This window comes from Gopherus flavomarginatus, chromosome 23 (genome assembly GCF_025201925.1).
Source record: "Gopherus flavomarginatus isolate rGopFla2 chromosome 23, rGopFla2.mat.asm, whole genome shotgun sequence".
NCBI classification, from domain to species: Eukaryota; Metazoa; Chordata; order Testudines; family Testudinidae; genus Gopherus; species Gopherus flavomarginatus.
Genome location: NC_066639.1, coordinates 4,351,797 through 4,375,514, shown reverse-complemented (window position 1 = coordinate 4,375,514; position 23,718 = coordinate 4,351,797). Strand labels below are relative to the sequence as shown.

Genomic DNA, 23,718 nt, shown 5'->3' with positions numbered 1-23,718 from the left:
GGGAGAACATGGACTAAGGAGAAATGCATGTCGGTTAGAGAGACAAAAAAAAACCAAAAACGGTACAGAGTGGGGAATGGGAGCATTTCTCACTCCTACTGCAGTCACAACTTTGGAAGAAAGGGGCACAGTGGAGAAATCTTGTGCCCTTAGAGTAGAGCTAGAAGCTCCGTGTCAACTAAGCAGGGGGTAGGGACACCATTTATTAGGGGGTGGTGGAGCAGGAAGAGGCACTCCCTCCTGCCGTGGGTATTGCCTAGGGGTCGCGTAGGGCAGTTTTTGATAAGGTGGTCCATCCTTTTTACAGTATTTGCACTGGACTTTTGGGCAATTGGCTTTCCAATGTCCCTTCTGCCACATAAAAAGCAGGCCGAGGAGTTAGGGTTAGTCAGGGGGTTATTTCCAGTATAGGGTTGGGCTTTAGTTACTGCCTGTTTTGGTCTCCGCCTGGGCCCTTTCCCAGCGGAATCTTGCATAGTCTGGAAATCTTGTATAGTCTGGATTTGTAAGGCCGTAAGCTTAGACTCTGTTTCATCCTTTTTTCTTTCTATATTAATTCTTAACTGTTCTCCCACCTTTGGCAAGAGTTCTTGCACAGAGGCAGCCACTATTGCCTGCGTAGCTGCATGTTCTGCATTTTTAATCCCAAATACCTTTCAAACACTTGCTTAATATGCTCCATAAAGTCTGCCGGATTTTCTCCCTTATTTTGCTTACAGGCATTTATTTTTGCCCAATCTGTTTTCTTTGGGCATACGGTGAGAACCTCGTTAACTAAGTCAGTTCTTATTTTTCTTGGGTATCTTTTAGACCCCTAACTTGGGATTCCTGACGTCTTTTACCCATTTCATCATGCCATTCAAAATAAGCATCAAACTGTCCCTGTCCTACAGAATTGGCAAGAAGGGCACCCCGGAGGTGCACGATCCTGTCAAGATCAAAACTGCCCTCTACAGGAAATTGCAGTTTTGGGTCATCTCTGGTATACCAATTCCACTTTTGCAAATATTTACATGTCAACGGGCCACGGTGCACATACACATAAGCAGCAGGAGTGCCTTTTGGTGGGACAGGAATCCCTTTAGATTGACTAGACCCCATTTTCACTTCAGCCCTCTTCCACACAAGCCACTCATACAAGGGAAACGCTGATCAGGATTACCACGGTTCTAACACCAATGGCATCTTTGCCTGCGCTGAGCAGGGGAAATAGGAGTAGGCTTTCGCCAACCCGCCATACAGCAGGTACCTACAAGGAAGGAGGTAAAGGATGGGACTGGGCTTCCTCCCGGAGAACCCGCGGTCCCCGCACGCCTGTCGTCAGCCCAGAGCACCAGCCTTAAGCCAACGATGCTTCTGAAGCTACGGACCCAGCGGTACGGTTTTCCTGGGGGCTTCCCTCCTCTCCGAGAAGGGAAGGGAGCTTATGGCTCCAGTGGGCAGAAAAGGGACCCTGCGGTCCTGAAAGGACAGTGCTCGAGGAGCGGTCACAGGGTCATAGGTCATGGAAGGGAAGGGAAAAGGGACGGGGAAACACACAAGCGCCCAACAGGCTAGCCACTTACCAAGGCCTGCCAGCTAGGAAGCTTCACAATCTCTCCACACACATACACAAAAGCTCAGCTGTGGGGCTTTCTTCGAGACACTCCCGGTCACGAGCTTTCGCTTCGCAGGAGGCTCGGGGCATCTTCCCACAGCTGTCACTCACACTGGCCGCTTGGCCCTCACACACACAGACACAGGCACTTTCTTGACACAGGTGTCAAAGCGAAAGACTTTAAAACCCGGATCCCCACCAAACCTAGTAAGAAGGGGACCCCGATCAATTCCCAGGGCGTACTAGCCCAGGAGCAGATCAGGACTCTCCGGACCGAAAGGAGCATGGTCCGTGGGCTGCCGGTGATACCTTTAAAACCTTTGGAGCCTTTGGAAGGCTTTATACCTTCGAGACTTACTTGACCTGGAAACCTTAGAGAAAGGGCGTCAGGTCTGTCTGATGGCTAAAAGTTCGAACCCAGCTTGTGACTTACCCCAAACCGGAGCCTACAGACCAGTCCTCTGCCAAACCCCGATAGAGGTTTCAAAAGGTCTCTTACCTTTTAGTTGGGCCCTGGGGTTGGAAGGAGACTGTCTGCGGTCCTCCGATCCAGGAGAAGCCCTCTCGTGGGTTCCTGGCCAACGCACCAAATTGTCGTGGGAAAATGACCACCACCGTGCTGAGTTGATCAGGACAGCCTGAGGCTCCTTTGTTGATTATCAGAGAATACATGCATATGCACGAAGAGACGACAGGTCCCCTAGCAAGGAGTAGGTCGCTCTGCCTTACAGCAGTGATACATGTGCTTATAAGCTGAAAACCGCAAATTATCATATGAGCTTATACGTCCGATGATACCTTTTTGGTTAATACAATAACATCTTCTAACCATCTGCTAAAAACTATTGCTATTAATATACCAGTTATGAGCTAATTTGCAAGCCTGCTCCTTTGTTACTTCCCCATTTTACAGGTTTTGCGATCATCAGGACATTGACACTGGTTTTCCACCTACTTGTGGTTACGCTATTGCATGTAGCTCAGGCCTTTTTGAGGAACTTGGGTCCAAAAATACCTATTGGTGTACCTTTGGTCAAATGATCATGAGTTATATTTTACGCCCACACAAGCAACTTAATAAACCATAATAAACTAAAAGCTGTTATAACTTAACAGATTTTCTGGGTTCCCGTTTATCCAATTCTAGTTCCTCTTTTTGGGGTCCTGACCACAATCTTTTTGCTCAGCGTGCCCTTTGTACAGAAAAACAAGTTTAGCAGGAGTTAAAACTCTTGCTTCTAGCTAAGGGCCTACTCTTACTTTATTCTCAGAAAAAAGCCTGGGGCCTTGGGTAAGGTGGGTCGGGGGGGTTTCCTTATCAACTCAAACCCCATATCCACACCCAAACTCCCTCCAAGAACGCTGCCCACCACACCCACTCCTGCATCCCAATCCTCTGACTGAGCCCAGACCCTGAACACAAAGTCTTTCCCAGATCCCAACCCCTCTCCCTCCCACACCCAAACTCCCTCCCAGAGCCTTACACAGGTTTAGGGTGGGGCAGCACTTGGTCCCATTCTAGACACCACCAAAAATTATACAAACCTGCCAGCTCTGTCCAGCCCAACCTTCTGCTGATGCACCTCAGCCCACACCCGTGCAGGGTTTGAAGCTTTCATTGCTTAAATTCCAGGACACTGAGGGATTTCAGCTCCCCTTTGCCCAGAGGGAGCCTTCACCTCACTCCCAACCAGGTTCTTGTCCATGGGATCACTGTAGGGGGGCTGGGTCCCTCTGGGTCTTTTCTCTCTCTAGGACAGGCCAGGGCATCTGAGCACCCAGGACCTTCTGTGGGGCTGCCATTCCCCTTCCCCTTCTGTGGTCCCATCTGTCACTGACTCCAGCCTTTTTTCTATCCATTGTCAGCACCATCTCAAGCAGCTGCACCCGCCTCAAAAAGGCAGTGTCCCCTGGTCGGGGTAAATCACTGACCTCTCTCCTCTCTGAGCACTGACGGCCCCCTCTGTTTCCTTGCCTCTCGGGCTGTGCAGATGGGACCTTTCCCTCCAGTGCTGGAGGATTCGCCCTTCTCATCTACCATTGTCCCAAGCAGCACAGCAGGTGAGAATCTTAAACATAGTGAGGTGACTTAGGAGCAGAAACTCCCCCAGGACCTTCCATGCAATTTTCCCTTGCCCCTCAGTGAGCAGGACTGAAGCTCAAGCATGGAGCCTGGTGGCCACATCCCCTCTGGGCATGAGCAAAGCAGCAGGGTGAAAAAAAAGAGCCTGGAGATACTGAGGATTGAACCCAGGACCTCATACATGTAAAGCATGTGCTTTATCCCTGAGCTACACCTCCACCTTGGGTGGGTCCCTGCTCTGAGGGTCAAACCTGCTCATGGGGAACACTTTGCAGCAGGGCAAGATTCTACACAGCAGAGGAGGCAAGAGAGAGTGCATGCCCTGGACCCAGGGTGCAGCGATACAAGACTCAGCCCTCATACTGCATTGGCTGGGTGCAGGGGTGAAAGTAACTTACAGGACTTACTGGTACTGTGGGAGTCCTGAGGGGGCGTGGCATCATCCAGAAGAGGCGTGGCCTCTCAAGAGTTAAAGGCCCTGGGGCACCAGCTGTGGCTGGGAGACCCAGAGCCTTTAAATCAACCAGGGGCTCCTAGCTGAAGAGGTCGCTGGGAGCCCCCCGGGGCTCATGGGGCAAATTAAAGAGCCTGGGCCTCCGGCCACCAGGAGAACCCCGAGCTTTTCAGGGCTGGGGCAGGGATTTAAAGGGCCCAGAGCTCCTGCCACTGAGGGGAGCAACGAGACCTTTAAATCCCGGCCCCAGCCCGGTCACCAGAGCCGTGGCCGGGATTCAAAGGACTCTGGGCTGCCTGCAGGGGGCTGGGAGCTCTGAGCCCTTTAAATCTCAGCTGCAGCTGGGATTTAAGGGCTCTGGGCTGCCCGCAGCCGCGGGGAGCTCTGAGCCCTTTCAAGCCCGGCCCCAGCCCGGCCGCCAGAGCCCTGGCCATGGGCAGTCCAGAGCCCTTTCAATCCCTGCCATGGACGCCGGTGCGGTCCAACATGGCGTACTGGCTCTTGCTGGTATGCTATAGCAGACTGGACCGGCTTACTTTCACCTCTGGGTGGGTGGGTGGTGCTGCAATCCCCTGCTAGAAAGTAATGGTGGTGGGGGACTCTGTGAGCAGCTCAACACCCAACCCTGGTGGCAGACGCAGTGTGGGGGACTCCAGGTGTTTCTAGGGTCCACGATTTCCACCTGCCTGTAAAATCCAGCTTTCCCCAGCACATTCACTGCAGTGCAATTGGGTCAGTGTTTCCATGGCTGCACAGCAAAGAATCGCTCCCAGTTTCCTCTCTATCTGCAGCAGGATTAGTCTGTGTCGGTGGTTAATGAGGTGGATCTTGTAGTTTGTTTATTCATTCCCCACTTTGATAATTCAGACAGTCCCTTTCCTACTCAAATCCCCAGCACCTCAGTGACCCTGGTAGCAGGGGTTGGGTTTTCCCTGAGGGCCTGAGATTTTCAGGGGTCTTTTTCCCTTCAGCTGGAGTGAACTCAGCTTTTCCCCATCCCAGACATTCCATGAAATGACAACAGCAGCATAAAGAAAGAGGGGAGGGAACATCTCATGGCCAGGGCTGGATGTGCCCAGGGGCCCACCTGCTTGGCCATTGTTTCCATGGAATTTGGCCACCTGCTTTGCACAAGGGACAGAGAAAGATCTTGCTGTTCCTGTGTCTGTGCAAAGAAAATTGTGCTTCTGTATGAAAGAGAGGTGGGAAATGGCCCCATGATGGGACAATATCCTCAGGATTTAGACCTAAGGACTCAGGTTGAGAACTGATTTAACTCCACTCATCTGAGATTTAACAAATTCCCTTCCACGGAGACACTGGGAACTTGTGACCTTGATCCAGACTCTGCAGCTTCAGGCTGCTTTAACTCCTGGTAAAAAACTGAACTTGATTCCAAGAAGGGAGAGAGGAGAAGCCTGAAGTTTGCCTTTCGTCCAAGGCTGGGATCTCCTGGATGGGTAGAAACGTCCTTTCCTGCTACAAGGGGACAGCAGCTACTGGAGACATAGCAGAGCTCAGAGGAAGGGGATTGTTGAATGCACTTTATGCGCACAGGGCCCCACTAACTCTAAATCCCTCCACTCTAGCAGGAACTTAGAAAGTCAGACCTCGGTCAATGGCAGGACTGGGCTTTGAAAAAGAGATTCGTTTTTCCTCCCCGTCATGAGAAAGAAAGTAAGAGCTGGCAGCTCTGGTGCAGAAAACCACTTTTTCCTCTAGCTGCGGAGCTTCCAACCAGGCGCAGACGACTGGTGTCTCCTGAAGGGGGGGGGCACAATGTCAAGGTTCAGCCCCATCCCCTTGCAATCAACAGCCCCCCCAGCTGTGAACAGTGCAGGGAGAGGAAGCAGCAAAGACAGCCCCTCTCCACTCACCCCTGCAGCAGCTGCTGTACAGGGAGGGGGCCTGACAGCACCACATGATGTAGCAGGCGATAGCTAACCCAGGTAGGGCACATGACCCCACACACGCCCTCTGGCTAGTGTTGCCTCTGAAATTAGGAACACTGGTGAGTTCAGGGCACAGCCGCACACCCAGAAGAAAGCCCAGCATGACACGCCCAGGGTGAAGAGGGTGCTAACGCCTGGCATCAAACCAGAAACCTTTAGATCTTCAATCCAATGCACTCCCAGCTGAGCTACTTTGGCAAGGACCAGGCCCACCACGAAGGCTTAATACATGAGATGCAGCACATGCTGGAAAGATTTAAATCTGGATGTCACAAAGCAGGAGCCAAGCAGTGGACTTGGCCCGGAGGGGCAGGCTGGGGTTTCCTATATCCATTCACTCAAGCCAGCACCCTGCCCCCTCACAAGCTGTCACTGGCACCCCCAGGTCGGCAAGAAAGGAGCAGCGGTTCTCTCTGGAACAACCTCACCCACAGCTCGCAGGCTCCTCCCAAGCCTAAAGGGGAAAACCGATCTTTCCAGACATGCATCTGAGGAAGTGGGTATTCACCCAAGAAAGCTCATGCTCCAAAACGTCTGTTAGTCTATAAGGTGCCACAGGATTCTTTGCTGCTTTTACATCTTTCCAGAAAGCAACTGACTAGGACTCATCATTCTCAATAGAACATCTCTCCAGTCAACAATGGCAAATGCAAGATGGACATCGCTTGCTATTTTAGTCCTTGGAAATGTCATCAACTAGTCCTCTGGATCTCTCAAAATGCTGCGCTTCAGCTCATGGGGGAAAGGCGAGAGAAGCGAACTTTCAACTAAAGGCCTGGGGTTAACATCCTAACGCTGTCTCCTACTGTAACACTACTTAATACTGGCCAGCCCTGTGCTGGTGACAGTTCCATTGCTCGGTGTTAGTACATTTCAGTTACTGTCAAAATTAAAAAGTTTCTATATCCTTAGAGGAAATGAATTTGTTTTATTTGCTTATATGTGGCATGAATAAATACAGGTTTACAGAACCTAGCCTGCAAATTTAGCATCTTATATGACAGAGAAAGTCATGCATCGAATCATGAAAGTGAGCTACAAATGCAATGAAAAATAAGATATTCGAAATTTAAAATGGGGGGGGGGCACCGAAAGACACATCTTGCCTGGGGTGCCCCTTGGTCTAGGGGAGGCCCTGTCAGGGAGAACAGGAGTTAGTGTCACATGCCTATTTTCAGGCTGTAATCTGTGGGCACCCTGCTCTGTGGGAGGGATCGTGGTAGCCCAGACTCAGGGCTGGAACAGACCCCTGATTGAGGGGGTGGCTGCATTGTTTACAGCGCTCTGATGTCTCAGACAATGTGTCTCTCCCCAAAGCCTCAGATCTGCATCCCCAGAAGGCTCCTGTGCTGCCTCCACTCCTTTCACCTTCTACAGCAAGGAGCAGCAGCAAGGGTCAGGCATGAGCCATAGGCACTAGGTGGGGGGCAGAGGCTTCAGGAGCCCAGAGTGTTTGCCTGTCTGGGCATTTTGGCTGATACCTCAGGGACACATTGTGAGGCAGAATTCCCAGGCATCTGTATGAAAGGAGCATAAAGACGTAAGAGCAGCCAGACTGGGTCAGACTGGGTCCATCTCGCCCAGTGTCCTGTCTTCCCATAGCGGCCAAAGCCAGGTGCCCCAGAGGGAATGAACAGAACAGATAATTATCAAGTGATCTATCCCCTGTCACCCACTCCTAGCAAACAGAGATTAGGGACATCTTCCCTGCCCATCCTGGCTCAGAGCATGTCCTCCATGAATTGATTTAGCTCTTTTTTTGAGCCCTGTTATAGGTCTTGGCCTTCACAAGATCCTCTGGCAAGGAGTTCCACACGTTGACTGTGCATTGTGTGAAAAAATACTTCTGTTTGTTTGTTTTAAATGTGCTGCCTATTAATTTCACTTGGTGACCCCTAGTTATTGTGTTATGAGAAGGAATAAGTAACACTTCCTTATTTACTTTCTCCACACCAGTCATGATTTTATAGACCTCTATCATATTTCCCCTTGGTCATCTTTTCTCCAAGCTGAAAAGTCCCAGGCTTATTATTCTCTCTTCATATGGCAGACACTCCATACCCCTTTTCTGAACCTTTTCCAATTCCAATACATCTTTTCGGAGATGGGGTGACCGTATCTGCATGCAGCATTCAAGATGTGAGCGTACCATGGATTTATACAGCGGCAATAAGATTTTCTCTCTTATTTCTATCTCTTTCCTAATGATTCCCAACATTCTGTTCGCTTTTTACCGACCACTGCACACTGAGTGGATGTTTGCAGAGAACTATCCACAGTGACTCCAAGATCTCTCACTTGAGTGGCAACAGCTATTTGACATCCCATCGTTTTATATGTAGAGTTGAGATTGTGTTTGCCAATGTGCATCACTTTGCATTTATCAGCATTGAATTTCATCTGCCATTTTGTTGCCCTTTCACCTAGTTTTGTGAAATCTCTTTTTAGCTCCTCACAGGCTGCTTTGGACTTAACTGTCCTCTGTAGTTTTGGATCATCTGCAAATTTTGTCACCTCTCTTTTTAGGAGATCGTTTATCAATATGTTGACTAGTCCTGGCCCCAGTATAGACACCACTAGGTACCAATTTGCATCCTGAAAACTGACCATTTATTCCTACCCTTTGTTTCCCAGCTTTTAACCAGTTATTGAGCCATGTGAGGAGCTTCCAGAGGTGAAAGTAAGCCAGCATGTTCTGTTATGGGGTACTGGCAAGAGCGGGTACGCTGTGCCAGCCCGGCCTGGCTTTCCCAGTCTGGTGATTTAAAGGGCCCAGGGCTCCCTGCAGTGGCCGGAGCCCCAGGCCCTTTAAATCGCCTCCTGAGCCCCCCCTGTCCGGAGCCCTGGGACCTTTAAATCACCTCCCAAGCCCTTCTGCTGGAGCCCCCAGGGAACAAATCACTGCCATAGATGCTGCTCTCTCCTGCACTACGAACACAGAGCAGGGGCGGTGGGAGCTTCCTTACAGTGGGGCAGGGGACACCGTTGTCTGAACTGTGGCGCTCTCATGACACCCCTTCCCCAAGGAACCACACTCACACCACCCCTTCCCTCTGAGGCCACACCCACAGAACACCTCTTCCTCCCAAGACTCCACCCTTTCCCCCCCCCTCCACCACTTGTCCTAACAGCCGGTAAAGAGTGGTGGGGCCATGACCCCCTAACCCCCTGTTCCAGCACACCTGACAAGAGCTAAGCAGGCCGCAGCGTGCATGTGTGACAGAGGCTGCTGTGCTGAGCTGTGCTGAGCTGAGCCAGTGAGGGCTGTGTCCCTCCCCCTTCCTCAGGACTGGTTGCTTGCAGCAGCTGTCTGAACTTAGAGACAGTGTGGGCACACGAGTGACCAACACACTCACTCTTCCCCAACACACACACTCCCTTCTCCCCACACACACAAACACACACTCACTCACTCTTCCCCCCCGCACCCAAACACATTGCAGTTGAAAAGCAGCTGGCAATCTAGTAGGGATTCCCATGGAACAATGGGATAGAGAAACCTGCATCATGTGATGCTGTACCAGCCTGTGAGGCATTGCACACCCTTCCCAAAGCACCTGCAGCCAGTTGCACAGCTACACACAGTGCACTGCTCTCTGTGGCCATCCAAGATTCTAGCCTGGATGTGCTCTGGTAAGACAAGAGGCATAGTGTGGACATGCAACAGCTGTTTAATTAAAACACTTTAAAGCCACATTATCTAATAGTGTAGATATGGCTTGAGAGCAAGACAAGACCCAACTCTGTTGAAACTAAAGGACCACAACTTACTCTGTAGTTGACAAGATTTGAACCTGTGGGGGTGGGGGGACCCCAATAGGATTTTTAAGCCCATCACCATAACCACTCAGCCACAACTACTTGCTCAAGATGTGTCTCTCACTACACTCCAGTTCTGTTCTCATTGAGTGATCAAGTTCCAGATGTTCCCTCAGACCAGCTTCCACAACACACACACTGCTGTGCCATTGTGTAAGTGTGTCCCTGGCTGAACTGCAAGAATTCCTGCTCATTTCCCTTCTGGTTGGAGCATGAGGAGAGTGTGTTTGTGGTCAATGACGTTCCTGTAGATTGCTGTCCATTTCCTGCCTTGATCATTCAGACAGTTTCCTTTACCATCATATCCCCAGCACATCAGGGATTGCAATAGCAGGGGGCAGGTTTTCTCTGGGGCACTGAGATTTGCCAAGGGGTTGGTGGCTCCTTTCTTTCCTTACCCTGGAGTAAACTCGGCTTTTTATTCCATCCTTGATGTTTCAAGGAATAACAAGAGATGACTGAGGAAAGAGGTGGACAGGGCGAGTCTCAGGGGAGGGGCAGAGAGGTGGGGGAAGCAGGAAGACCTTGGGGTAGGGGGTGGAGAGGCACAAGGAGGCTTTCGGGGAGGAGAAGGAGCAAGCAAAAGGTGGACCAAGCAGGCGTCAGCCAAAGAGGAAGAGCAGGGGTGGGAAATGGCCAAATGGGAGTGAGGGCAGAGCACAGGTGGGGCCTCAGAGGGAGGAGAATGAGTCAAAGAGGTGGAGTGGGCAGGTCCACCCAGAGGATTCGGAGAAGCCTGAGGCAAAACAATTTTGAGGGCCCCTTCCATAAAAAAAAGTTGCAATACTATGTTCTCATGGGATCCCTGCAGGGCCTGGGTAAATTGCCCCACTTGCCCCCCCCTCTGGGTGACCGTGCCTCAGCCTCTCCTCGTAAGTCCCCTGCCCCCTAATCATTTTTGTTGCCCTCCCCTAGACTTCTCCAATTTGTTTCTGTAGTGGGAGGGCAAAAACTGGACACAATGCTCCAGATGTGGCCTCACCAGTGCCAAATAGAGGGGAATAATCACTTCCCTCGATCTGCTGGCAATACTCCTACTCATCCAGCCCAATACAACCAGTTACCCATATTGAATGCAGACCCACCAATATTTGGTCAGTTGGTTACTGTCATTCAGGAGGTTCTTTCCTACCTAGTCATAAAGAATGAAGAGGCTCTAAGCAGAGAGGAGAGAGCTGTTCCGTCCGTGCAGTTAATCCTTCTCCCAGAGAGGTGGTAGCTATGTCATTGGGGGAAGTTATGTGGTGGGTGTGCAAGCTGTGGTGTCTACATGTATCTATAAGTTTAATCAAACCCCATTTTTAAAAGCACTGTGGTCTGGGAAGAGAACAGGAGATCTCTGAGGCAGGGCCTGTCCTTCAAAATCTTTAAGATCACTGACTTACCCCCACAGCAATCGTGGGGTATAGCTCAGTGGCAGAATGTTTGACTGCAGATCAAGTAGTCCTTGGCTCTAATCCCAGTGCCCCCTTATAAACCTTTTCTTTCAACAAAAATAATTACATTTCCATTATGTTGAGGAGTTCCACTGAATAGGGATCCCTGAAATGAATGGAAACACTCAATATTTTCCTGTGCAAATGCATAAAAACCTAGGAAACATGTGACTCCACTGAAATCAGTTCCAATCCTCTAAAAGATTAAAGAATCCTTACTGAGGTTGCAGGAAAAAACCATCCAGATGTACAGAAAGAATAGTAAATATGGCAGGCGACCAGCTTGGCTTAACAGTGAAATCCTTGCTGATCTTAAACGCAAAAAAGAAGCTTCCAAGAAGTGGAAGATTGGAGAAATGGCCAGGGAGGAGTATAAAAATATTGCTCAGGCATCCAGGAGTGAAATCAGGAAGGCCAAATCACACATGGAGTTGCAGCTAGCAAGAGATGTTAAGAGTAACAAGAAGGGTTTCTTCAGGTATGTTAGTAACATGAAGAAAGTCAAGGAAGTGTGGGCCCCTTACTGAATGAGGGAGGTAACTTAGTGGACAGAGGATGTGGAAAAAGCTAATGTACTCAATGATTTTTTTGCCTCTGTCTTCACAAACAAGGTCAGCTCCCAGAGTGCTGCACTGGGCAGCACAGTATGGGGAGGAGGTGACCAGCCCTCTGTGGAGAAAGAAGTGGTTCGGGACTATTTAGAAAAACTGGAGACGAGCACATGTCCATGGGGCCGAATGCGCTGCATCCGAGGGTGCTAAAGGAGTTGGCGGATGTGATTGCAGAGCCCATTGGCCATTATCTTTGAAAACTCATGGCGATCGGGGGAGGTCCCGGATGACTGGAAAAAGGCTACTGTAGTGCCTATCTTTAAAAAAGGGAAGAAAGAGGATCCAGGGAACTACAGGCCAGTCAGCCTCACCTCAGTCCCTGGAAAAATCATGGAGCAGGTCCTCAAGGAATCAATTCTGAAGCACTTAGAGGAGAGGAAAACTGATCAGGAACAGTCAGCATGGATTCACCAAGGGCAAGTCATGCCTGACTAACCTAATTGCCTTCCATGAGGAGATAACTGACTCTGTGGATGAGGGGAAAGCAGTGGATGTGTTATTCCTTGACTTTAGCAAAGCTTTTGATATGGTCTCCCACAGTATTCTTGCCAGCAAGTTAAAGAAGTATGGGCTGGATGAATGGACTGTAAAATGGATAGAAAGCTGGCTAGATCGTCAGGCTCAATGGGCAGTGATCAATGGCTCCATGTCTAATTGGCAGCCGGTTTCAAGCGCAGTGCCCCAAGGGTCGGTCCTGGGGCTGGTTTTGTTCAATATCTTCATTGATGATCTGGAGGATGGTGTGGATTGCACCCTCAGCAAGTTTGCAGATGACACTAAACTGGGAGGAGTGTTATATATGCTGGAGTGTAGGGATAGGATACAGAGGGACCTAGACAAATTAGAGGACTGGGGCAAAAGAAATCTGATGAGGTTCAACAAGGACGAGTGCAGAATCCTGCACTTAGGACGGAAGAATCCCTTCACTGTTACAGATTAGGGACCGGATGGCCAGGCAGCAGTTCTGCAGAAAAGGACCTAAGGGTTACAGTGGATTAGAAGCTGGATATAAGTCAGCAGGGTGCCCTTGTTGCCAAGAAGGCTAATGGCATTTTGGGCTGAATAAGTAGGGGCATTGCCAGCAGATCGAGGGATGTGATCATTCCCCTCTATTTGACATTGGTGAGGCTTCATCTGGAGTACTGTGTCCAGTTTTGGGCCCCACACTACAAGAAGGATGTGGAAACATTGGAAAGAGTCCAGCAGAGGGCAACAAAAATGATTAGGGGTCTGGAGCACATGACTTATGAGGAAAGACTGAGGGAACTGGGCTTGTTTAGTCTGCAGAAGAGAAGACTGAGGGGGGATTTGATAGCTGCTTTCAAGTACCTGAAAGGGAATTCCAAAGAGGATGGATCTAGACTGTTCTCTGTGGTACTTGATGACAGAACAAGCAGTAATGGTCTCAAGTTGCAATGGGGGAGGTTTGGGTTGGATATTAGGGAAAAGCTTTTTCATTAGGAGGGTGGTGAAGCACTGGAATGTGTTACCTAGGGAGGTGGCGGAATCTCCTTCCTTAGAAGTTTTTAAGGTCAGCCTTGACAAAGCCCTGGCTGGGATGATTTAGTTGAGGATTGCTCCTGCTTTGAGCAGTGGATTGGACTAGATACCTCCTGAGGTCCCTTCCAACCCTGATATTCTATGATTATATGACTAGATGCTCTAATGGTCTCTTCTGGCCATAAAGTCGATGCATTTCTGAAAAACCGAGTGTAACATTGGGAACAGCGTCTGATGTTTTCCTGTCTATCCGGCTTGCTGCCTAGAACGAACGGTCCTTGAGTGGGGTGATTCACAGGGAGTAGCTCAAACCTCCAAAGTGTCTGGCCAGGGAAGGACATTAACACAGCAAGGGAGGGGTGTGGCAGTGACATCAAAAAGGCCTTTTGCAGGGCCTCAGAGTATTGGTCAAAGGTGATGGGGCGCTGGTGACCTCACAGAGAGACGCTGACATCAGCCAGGCAGGACAGGGGCAAGGGGCCAGTGAAACCTCAGAGACCCCTGTGGCTTTGCTTCAGCAAGTCTCCTTCTCCAAGTCTGTCTTTGAGGATTGAGAGAGTATTCGGGTTCAGAGATGTGAGCACCAGGAGGAACCTCTTTCGAGTTTTTTCCTTCTCTTGTAGTGATTTTACTAGAAAACAGCCGTCCCTGTTTAGAAGGTAAGAGCCTCCTGGAGGTTTGAAACCTGTTCAGTCTGATCCATCTGGTGACAGCTGAATTCTAGGCATGGAAAACAGGAGCTTAAGGAGGCAGAATTTTATTCCACACCTGGGATTTTGTCCCTTAGAATCACTGCAGACATTAGGGTTTGTCCTTTTTGTTTCACCGTTTCCTCCATCCATCCCTCTCTCCTTTTTCTTTGTCTCTTGCTTTTCTCCTTTCTCCTGTTCCCCTCCCAACACTAGGAGACACGTGTGTGTGTGTTTTTCAGGGGAGTGCTCTGCAGCTCTCACTGTGGAGAGTCCAGCCAAATATGTCGGGCTGAAATAGTGCTCAGGCAGTGATCCCCACCAGTGACCTGGGCCATCTTTTGGGCTCTCTGGTGAGAACCCTCAGCCTTCCGTTCTCAGTCTCTACCCTGGTTGCCTGAGCAGGGGGTTATTGACAGGGAGGAGACTCAGGTCCTTGTTGGTCTCTTTTAAGACCAAGGAAATAAGTCAGAACCAGTTCTATGTTTGATGAATTTTGCTGCTTCTCTGCATTAATTGTCTCTGAGCAGTTCATGATTCTCTCTAACATTGCAGTTCTCCTCAAATACTTGCTGAATAATTACTGTGCACTGTTGTTGGTCTGGAGCTCCTCTGAGAGCAATTTATTCCGGTCATTGAATGTCTGAAATTCAAGATCCGAAGGTAAATTTGAAAATCAGGGCTCTGGGTTCCTATTCCCAACTCTGCCTCTGACTGGCTGTGTGACCTAAGACAAGTCAATTCTCCTTTCTCAGCCTTAGCTTCTCCCTCTTTCAAGTAGGGATAATAATGATCTGCTCCTACCTACCTCAACACACTCACCCTTCCCCAACACACACACTGTCTCTCTCCACACACAAGCAGTCTCCACACTGCAGATGAAAAGCAGCTGGCAATCTAGTAGGAGGCCCCTGGAACAATGGGATAGAGAAACCTCCATCACTGAAAGTGCAGCCATAAAGACAGCACATAGCAGCCTTCCCTAGCAGGGGTGGGGGGTCGAGAAGCGAGATCATCCGAGCTCCCTGCATCCAGGTCACTTTCCTCAGCTGGGCTGCATAGCGGGAGGGCAGAGAGCAGCAGCTTCTGATGCTCCCCTCACAGCACAGCCCAGGTGGGGAAAGTGACCAGGACACATGGAGCACATAGTGCTGCTCCTCGCTCTCCCCAACCATCTGAGGAAGGCAAAAGTAAATCTTGTCTTCATGGGCTGCTCGCCGTGACGTCCTTTTTCTGTGCCACAGCTGAAAAAAACATCCCACACAGAAAAGCAGGAGGCCAAAAAGAAACCTAGCAGCTGCTGAAATAGTTCAGTTGGGAGCGTACTAGACTAACAGGCTCTTCTATCCCCCTTTGTGCAGGGGTGGGGATGTTTTCTGAAAGTGCAGCAGTGCCTTTAACTGCCCCGAGTCCCTCATTTCAGGCTATGCAGCAGGAAAAGACAGCTTGGGCTTCTGCACCGAGTTGGCCCACCTGACCTTTCATTCTTCTCTTGCTCTTTCTCAGCAAGAGGAAGAAAAAGCAGCTCTCCCTCAAGCTGGAGTCACAAGGGCGACGTAAGGATGACTTCCTGAGTGCCGGCTCAAGTCCTCTGCTCTGCCAGCTGACCCATCAAAGGGCTGGCACCACTTTCTCTAGGTTTCCCCATCGGTGTGTGCCAGGCTAGTAACACTTTAGCTCTATCCCTTCACTTTTCCATTATACTAACAAACCCATCTGGCTGGGCAGAAGCAACATACAATTTCTTTGTTCACACATATTAATAAGGATGTAAGAGACACATCCTGGCTTGGCCTGCCAGTTCTTCCTTGCAAGTCTTGAGGGAAATGGGGAACATCTGTACTTTGGAATTTGCAGGTGTTGTCCTGGGCCATCAAATAAAACAGTTGCAAATACTTTTTTGAGGCAGGCACCATGGCTTAGCTGGCTAAAGCAGCTGTTAAATAAACAGGAGATCCTGGGTTCAATTCTCAGTGGTGCCTTGTTGTATGGCTTTTGTCTCCTCACTCACATTTTCCTGTGTCTTTCTGGGAAGCAGAGACCACCTCCCTTGGCAACACAAGTAATTGCTTGCTAAAGAAAAGGCTTCTTTGGCGAGAAGCACTGGAAAGAATCAAATCACAAGCCTGGAGTTGATGAAAAGGCTGCTGTGACTGGTATTAGCATGGTGGTTGCTTTGACTGCAATTGCTGCAACATGAGATTCTGTGTCCCATGTCCTTGTGGTTTGCTGGGGATGTCCACACACAGATGTCATGTCACCTTCCTTTTGATTGTCACTGATGAAAAATGGAGCAGCTGGGAGAAAAGTCCCAGACAGCAGCACCATGGCTAAGCTGGCCAAGGCACCTGCCAGGTAAAGTGGAGGTTAGAGATGCAGCTCTCAGTGGTGCTTTGCCAAACGTGTCCGCTCTTCCCACCTTTTGGTCAATCCTTTGAGGAAACAGAGAAGACTGCCTCTGCCTTGCAATGCAAATACTTGCAAAAGAAACTGGTTGTTTTTTCTGACAAGTGTCAGAAGGAGGCACCTAAGAAAGTCATAGTTGCTGGGATTCCCATCTGTGAACACAGCACAGACGGGAATTCCAGCATCTATCCACATGCCTCCAGCTGTGTGCACTGGGCCAGCTGTAGCTGTGACTGGCTGATGGAGGGATGGGTTGGAGCAGCTGGGCAGAGCTGTGCCTGTGCTACACAGAGAGGTGCATGTGAAACTTGGGGGGCCAATTCTGCCTCATTTCCATGTTGAGTGTTGTAGGCTTTGTCAGTAAAGGTGCCCAAGGGTGTGTTCTTGCCTTGGGGGTTGTCAGCACTCTGGGGGCATATGTTTGCGTGAACTGTGGGGCTCAGTGAGGAGTAAGGGAAGGCAGTGACTCACAGGGAAAACTCAGGTTGAGGGCAAGGGTGTGGTAACACTGTGCAAGTCTCAGATGGTCTGTGTGCAGGAGGCTCAGTACTGGAGAGCAGCCCAGGGGTAGGAAGCTTCTGTTTGCTATGATGGAGTTGAACCCGAATATTATCTTAGCAAAGAGAAGATGTTAGACATTCTGCTGTACTGCTCTGCAAATCAACGGTATTGGCCTCTGAGCGCTATCCCACAGTGCACCATTGTGACCACTCTGGACAGCAATCTGAACTCGGATGCACTGGCCAGGTAGACAGGAAAAGCTCTGCGAACTTTTGAATTTCATTTCCTGTTTGCCCAGCGTGGAGCTCTGATCAGCACAGGTGGTGATGCTGTCCCAAATCCAAAAAGAGCTCCACTATAGACCGTACAGGAGATACTGGATCTGATCACTCTACGGGGAGACAAATCTGTTCTATCACAGCTCCGTTAGAGAAGACGAAATGTCAAAGCATTTGAAAAAATCTCGAGGCTATGATACAGAGCCCACAGCACAGTGCTGCGTGACAAGCGTAACGGAAAGCCAAAGAATCAAATGGATGCTCATGGAGGGAGGGAGAGCGTACTGAGGACTCCAGCTATCCCACAATCCCCGCAGTCTCTAAAAAGCATTTGCATTCTTGGCTGAGCTCCCAGTGCCTGAAGAGTCAAAAACATTTTCCCGGGTATTTCAGGGTATATGTCATCAATTTACACCCTTCCGCCCCCCGAAAGAAAAGGGAAAAAAAAGTTTCTCGCCTTTTTTCAATGTCACCCTATGTCTACCGCATGCTGCTGGTAGACGAGGTGCTGTAGCACTGAACACCAGCATCCTCTTCCTGGTGGCAGATGGTACAATATGACTGCTATCCATTGTCACCATCAGCCTGTGAGTGCTCCTGGCTGGCCTCGGTGAGGTCGCCTGGGGCATGTGGGTAAAAATGAGAATGACCCTTGGTCATTCCTGGCAGATAGTACAGAACAGCTGGTAACTGTCTCCATCATAGCAACTAGAGGCTGAGCTCCATCAGCCCCTCCCTGCCCTTTCAAGTCTAATGAAAAGATTCTGTACTGCCTGGACTATCATAGCAGCAGGAGGCTGGGCTCCTCTCCCCCCCACCGTTTAATGTCCTGCCTGGACTATCATAGCAGCTTCCTCCCCCTCATTTTATCTCACTAAGAAGTCGGGTTTCTCAATCCTGCATTCTTTATTACTCCATTACACAAATGGGGGGGACATTGCCACTGTAGCCCAGAAGGGTTGGGGGAGGAGGAAAGCAACAGGTGGGGTTGTTGCAGGGGCACACCCTAGAATGGCATGCAGCTCATCATTTCTGCCGGATCTCTGGGGCTCTGACACGGAGCGGCTGTGATCTCTGGTTCTCTAGTACACTTGCCTCATATTCTAGGCAGGACTGTGACTGCCCTGCTCCAAGAAATTTGTCCTGAATTGATACTCTCAGCAGTGTCCTGCCAGAGGCCAATTGTTACAGGGGTCGTCTGGGATTATAGCTGGGAACTCTCTGAAGCTCAGGATGCGCTTCCTCAGCTAGGGGACGTATGTAACTCACACACCTCCAGGGTGCGGTGCTGTGTGCCAGCTAGTGGCACCAAGATCACTTAGAGGGAGAGAGAAAACGAGTCTTTTTTACAGTCTTAGCTAGCAGCCAGGTGGCTTTTAGTTCATGCTATAGAGGCCCATGCACTAAGCTCCTGAGTTCCCACTTCGACCTCACCCACTGACAAGTTACCAACCCAGATCTGTCAGCGTAACTGAGACAGCTGCCGCCCCAAGAAGGAGAAAGCTGCCATGACATGCCCAGCTGAGAAGAAGTGCCAAGCAGTGAGCTGACACTCGTCAGAGTTTCCTGTGATAAACTTCAAACTTTGGAAAATAGCAGGGTGGTAGGAAGTGTTGCCCTCAGAGTGGCCTGGGTCAGAGCCCATGGGAAGCCCTGGGCTCCCCTGCCATCTGCTGCACCCTCCTGTCCCGCGGGACCAAAACCCTCACCGCTAGGCGACATCCCCACGAGCAAAGGCCATCACCAGGCATCTGTCTTCGAAAGTTTGCAGAGGATGTGGAGCAGAAAGGGCAGAGAGGATGAGGATGGCTCTTGGGAAGAGGGAGGGAGCCTTATGAGAATGTCTTGTTTACCTCCATCAACCCAATGATCGGATCATTGATGCCTAGAATCTTCCCTGACGTGTTGTAATTGATTGGATCTAGATTTTAAAATGGGTACCACATTTGCAGATGGAGAAATGTCAGCGAGTTGAGTGGAAGGCCATTGCAAGCTCAGCTAATTATGCAACGTGGCTTATGCCCCATCTAACAAGCTCCTTAAACAACAGTTTCCAATTTTCATTTACATTGTTCTGTTAAGTGTTTTTCTCCAAAACACTTTCACTAATCATTTTGATCGCCTTTGGAAAGTTAGCCCTTTCAGTGCATCAAATATAAATATTGCTGGTATGGACTGCCCTCTATTGGTCATAAGAACAGCCATACTGGATCAGACCAATGGTCCAGCCACCCTAGAATCCTATCCTCTCACAGTGGCCAATGCCAAGTGCCCGCGAGGGAATCGACAGAACAGGGAATCATCAAGCAATCCATCCCATTACCCATTCCCAGCTTCCGGCAAACAGAGGTTAGGGACACTTCAAGAACATGGTTTTATATCCTTGCCCATCCTGGCTAATAGCCAATGATGGACCTCTCCTCCATCAACTTATCTAGTTCTTTGGTGTTATAGTCTTGGCCCTCACAACATCCTCTGGCAAAGTTTCCCTAGGTTGACTGTGTGTTGGGTGAAGAAATACTTTCTTTGGTTTGTTTTAAACCAGCTGTCTATTCATTTCATCGGGTGACCGCTAGTTCTTGTGTTATGAGGAGTAAATAACACTTCCTTACAGATCCAGACTAACACGGCTACCCCGATACTTCCTTATTTACCTTCTCCAAACTTGTCATCATTTTATAGATCTCTATCCTCGTCCCCCCTTAGTCATCTCTTTTCCAAGCTGAAAACTCCCCTCAGTCTTATTAATCTCACCTCACACGGAAACTGTTCAAGACTCCTAATTATTTTGGTTGCTCTTTTCTGTACCTTTCCCAATTCCGATATATCTCTTTGAGATGGGGGACCAGCTCCAATATTCAGGATGTGGGCATACCATAGATTCATAGACAGGCAATATTATATTTCTGTCTTGCTAGCCATCCCTTTCCTAATGACTTCCCAACATTTTGCTCGCTTTTTTGACTGCCGATGCACATTGAGTAGATGTTTTCAGAGAAGTATCCACAGTAACTCCAAGATCTCTTTCTTAAGTTGTAAGAGCAAAATTTTGACCCCATCAGTTTAGATGTAGAGTTGAGATCATGTTTTCCCATGTGCATTACTTTGCATTTATCCACATTGCATTTCATCTGCCTTTTTGCTGCCCAGTCACACAGTTTGGTGAAATCCCTTTGTCACACTTTGCACTCTCTTTTGGACATAACTAACTTGAGTTGGTTTGTATCATCTGCAAATGTTTCCATCTCACTGTTTTTACCCCTTTTTCCAGATCACTTAGGAGTATGTTGAACAGTGCTGGACCCACTAGAGACCCCAGGGGGACACCACTATTTACCTCTCCATTCTATAAATCAGAGCCTTTATTTCTTGCCTTGAACCATACCTATCCCAGAGAGGACCTTCCATCTTATCCCATTTTGCTTCAGAGCCTTTGAGGAGAGACCTTGTCAAAGGTTTTCTGAAAATCTAAGTATATTATATCCACGGGATCACCTTTATCCACATGCTTGTTGACTCTCTCAAAGAATTATAGTAGATTTCCGAGGCATGATTTTCCTTTACAAAAACCATGTTCATTCTTCCCCAATGTAAGCAGGGGCAGACTCACCTGGTGGCACCTCCTGCTGATCATCTTGGGAATTAGCTCTCCAGATGTCAGAGCGCCCACCGCAGGCCGGTGATCTGCCTTACTGCAGCTGGCTCCGTCACTCCCAGGACTCCGGTGCCCCTTTTAACCTGACAGTACCCCCTGGCAGTACCCCTAAAGTTATGGCTCTCCCCATCCCAGGGGAACCTCCACCCACTATCCCCACTTCACCTCAGTCTTAGCTATTACCCAGTCTCCATCTAGCCCTCATTCACTGGGGCAGACTGCAGTATGAGCCACTCATCACAGGCAAAGGGGGTTTTGGCCCTCAGCTGTTTACTTTAGAGTAATGTGGCCCTTGCCACTTTACGAGTTGTGCAGGCCTGGATTAGGGTATTGCGCCACCCTGTGAGCATTTCACGTCCCTCCTCAGTTTCACATACCGACACAATTTCCTTTGCTGTTCGTTACCTTTCTGTGTCTCTAGTTTGACCCAGGGCATTCAATTCCATTGAAACCTTCTCTCCTGCAATGGCAATGGTCAGACAGAGGGGACGTGGCCACCTTCAGCAGCTCTGAGAATGAGATAGTTACTCTCCTCTTTCTTCAAGCTGCTGTTGTTATTCCATAAACATGTACCATGGAATAAAAAACTGAGTTTACTCCAGAGTGAGGAAAGAAAGGAGCCACCAACTCCCCGAAATATCTCTGTGCCCCAGAGAGAACCTGCCCCTGCTATTGGAATCACTGATGTGCTTCAGCTACAATGGGGAAAGTATCTGCTCTCATTGGGGTAAAGCTCAGTGGTAGAGTGTTTGACTGAAGATCAAGGGGTCCTTGCTTCAAATCCAAGTGCCCTCTAATAAGCCTCTTATTTTTTTATTTTTATTTTTGAAAAAAGGGAAAACATTTTCATTTCCATTCTCCATTATGTTCAGGAGCTCCACTATACGGGGATGCTTGAAATGAATGTAAACACTCAACATTTCACTGTCCAAATGCATAAAAATCTAGCCAAGCTGACCATCAGCTGAAATCAGTTCCAATCCTCTAAGTGTAGAGTTTATGTTTTCATCCATTAAACAAAGGGATCATATGAATGTACATTTGCAGATCCCTCCTGTCCAGGGCTGTGCTGTGCAGAAGAACAAGAGCCACGTCCAGTTGGAGTTCAGGAGTCTGACAAGCAAAGGCAACTTGGTGCAGGATAAAGTCACCAGCACTTTGGCTCCTTCTCATTCAACCAGCAGCTGGGCCTCCAGAACAAGGCATGAGAAGATGACAGTGGCTGTGAGCAGGAAAATAGCCCCCAAGAAGCTGGCTAAAGCTGTCAAGATCCTCAGGAAGGTCACCATGCCCATGTCTAGCATGTACTGACTGCAGCGGGGACCAAAACGGCAGAGAAAAGCCCTCAAAAGTTGTAAGCTGCCAAGCCCCAGAAGGTGATCAAAATCCTACCTAAAATCAAGACAGGATAAGGCTAATGTCATCTCCAAAGCCAGGGCTAAGAAGGTAACACTAAGAAAGAAGTGAAGAGATTTCCATTGGGATGACTCCTGCTCTTTTATGATTCACCATGGACCACTCAAAGAGATCAAAGTCCTGCAGGACAAACAGCCTCATGGACAGTATAATGAAGTGGTGGCAGCGGAGAGGTGTTTCTCTTCCAGAGGGGAAGTGCTGCGTTTTGTGTAACACCTGCCAGGTGAGTGGTGCACTGACAGGGCAGCTGCCCATAGCTCGCACATGAGCTAATTCTCTTCGATCTGCTTCTGCCTTTATTTCAGAGCCTGTACTAGTGGGAGTGTGTCCCTAGCACTTCACCAGCTGTAGAACAGGCTCTGTCTGCATCCCAGCTCTGATTAATCCCACTTTTTAATGTATTCCTACTGCGATACTTTCCCAGTTCTCTGCCTCATTCTAACATTCCGGTCAGAGACTGACTATGGGGATGAATGGACTAATTTGGATGACATTCAGTAAGTTGCCATAGTACGTGACTGAAAGCTCTGCTGGAGGTGGGCAAGAGTCTGTTACACACACAAAATAGCTAAGCTTTATCAAACTACCTGCTACATATTCAAACCTTCCTGTAAACACACAATAGAAATTGGGGCACTGAGAAATGGCAACTTGCCTTTAACACAGATCATTGTTTTCTGTACATCCAGAGGCATTGAAATAGAAGCATATTACCTTTCAACAGCTGCTATTTCATGTTCAGCAGCAAAGCCTGTCAATTTACCACCCATAGAGCTGATTGTTTCTAACTGCAGGGTTAGCCAGACCATTCAGTAACATTATCGCTCTGTTTACAAGGCCTTTGGTTAGTGACAAATCATGAGACTTATCCCTTCCTGCTGTAATTCCACTGACTCAAGTGTTCTCTTTCCCCAGTTCCTGTTCCAATAAAAAAAAGAAATTAAACAACCTTCAGAACTAACATGCTGTGGGAAACTGGAAATGTTGATAGCTCAACTTATTCAGTTTCTTCTGTGTCTTGTGTATGTCTATCTGCTTCGTGTGTGTGACCGGTGGGGCTTTTTGTTTGCTCCAGGCAGGTTCAACCCTGTCAGATTTGTCTGTGGGGAGGGGCCAGAGAAAACAGACACCCTGGCCTTCCAGGTTGGGGTTAGGCAAAGGAATAACAACCCTGTCCCATAAAAAACAAACTATGTTACAGAAACAGTGGTAGGAACAGTGCTAGAGAAACTGGTTAATAATCACAATGCCCAGGCTTGAAGCAATCGGAAATACAGAATTCAAAAAGCAAAGCTCAGGGGAGATTTGGGGTTTATTCTCT

At 48.9% G+C, this 23,718-nt stretch overlaps 1 long non-coding RNA gene across 1 annotated transcript in view; it reads left to right on the top strand.

The window, feature by feature from the left end:
• LOC127039509 (uncharacterized) overlaps positions 1 to 21,924 on the top strand; it is a 49,059-nt gene extending 27,135 nt beyond the window's left edge. The window contains exon 2 of the long non-coding RNA XR_007771082.1: positions 21,817 to 21,924. This is a non-coding gene — a long non-coding RNA (uncharacterized LOC127039509). The remainder of the gene's footprint in view (positions 1 to 21,816) is intronic.
• Positions 21,925 to 23,718: the final 1,794 nt, after the last annotated feature.